We start from the raw sequence: 1,427 nt of genomic DNA on the forward strand, positions 1-1,427 counted from the left end.
ATAATTTTGTTTGTTGTCAAGGGTACAACAATTTTTCTGAATAATTTTATTTGTTGTCAAGGGTACAACAATTTTTTTTGAATAATATTATTTGTTGTCAATGGTGCTGTTACGTGTATCAGCAGTCGTCACAAGGTATGGTAATTACATGGAAATTCATGAACCAATTTTTTTCTAAAATAAATAAAGATATGAAAAAAAAACTGACAAGAGCACACAAAAACAAAATAAAAACATGCATTACAATACTTATTTACAGTCCTGATTGTCCCTTAAAACAAAAGAATGTCCTCACAATTTTTAGTAATAGGGTACAAAATATAACTTAAATATTCAAACTTAGACTGGTGAATATATATATATATATAAATAATAGGTGACCTAATGAAGCACAAGTTAATTGGCTGTCTTAAATGACAGATATTTATTATTTTGTGCAGGGCAGTTAGGTTTATGACATTCATTGCATTATACTGTCACCGTTTGGATCTACGTTTCTCTCTCTCTTATTATCGAAGAATATTAGGTACTATCTTATGAACAACTTAGGCTAGAAACATTGTTAATTATTCTTGAAATATTTATGCTGAATTTCAGATTTAGAAAGAATATGAAATGATCATGTTCTGAATTCTACGATTGTAGATTTTTGCCAAATGAATCTTGAGCTTATTTTACTTTAGCAATATCAATCCAACTATAGTCGTGCGACACTTACTTGCTTACTGACGGAAGCACATCATTCATAGCTGTTACCGATTGGTGTTACAACCTTAGTATATTACCCATTTTGCAAATCACTTTTGTGAAAAATGTAACATAATTATAAAGATAAATAAAATACTCACTATATCACGTGGTTCCACCTTTGACCATTAGAACAGTTCTAATTCTTTCTAGAAGGGCATCTACAATTTCCTGTAAGATAAGCCACAAAAAATAAGTTTGATTCCTGAAGGACACAATGTGACATAAAACAAGGCACTCTCTTTCAGTTGTAATGATCTTCTAACCACAGTAACATTTACTAGACGAGATTAAGGAAGTAATCACCGTGGAGTTATAATCGTAGATATTGTGCATCTTTGGTAGCGAAACAAGTTGTACAGTTTGGGTCACTAAAGGAACTATTGATCAGGCTCCTACGATTTGCCCTATTTCAAAGTCAGCTAAGATATTCTTCCTTCAATGTTACCTGACACTTAATGTAGAATAAATCTTACACCTGTTTCAATAATACAGATAACATGTCTAAGTAGTTATATGCATAACAAATTAATCAGGCAGTAAAGGATCCCACTTAACATAGGGGAAAGATTTGTTTGTGGTTATGCAAAGCTACACAATGAGCTATCTGTGCCGTGTCCAAGCTACACAGTGAGCTATCTGTGCCGTGTCCAAGCTACACAGTGAGCTATCTGTGCCGT

The 1,427-nt window shown here is 32.6% G+C and overlaps 1 protein-coding gene across 2 annotated transcripts in view; it reads right to left on the reverse strand.

Annotated features, from left to right (window-relative positions):
• LOC106470260 (phosphatidylinositol 4-kinase beta-like) overlaps window positions 1-1,427 on the reverse strand; it is a 29,892-nt gene continuing 28,465 nt past the window's right edge. The window contains exons 15-16 of one of the 2 annotated variants that reach the window (XR_002613009.1): window positions 849-918; window positions 1-174 (exon numbers count right to left, since the gene is read on the reverse strand). The gene's annotated coding sequence lies outside the window, so the exon portion shown is untranslated. Of the gene's footprint in view, window positions 175-210; window positions 919-1,427 lie in introns of those variants that run through there. The other variant, XR_002613008.1, reaches the window with a different exon arrangement.

This window comes from Limulus polyphemus, unplaced genomic scaffold (assembly GCF_000517525.1).
Source record: "Limulus polyphemus unplaced genomic scaffold, Limulus_polyphemus-2.1.2 Scaffold3911, whole genome shotgun sequence".
NCBI lineage: Eukaryota > Metazoa > Arthropoda > Merostomata > Xiphosura > Limulidae > Limulus > Limulus polyphemus.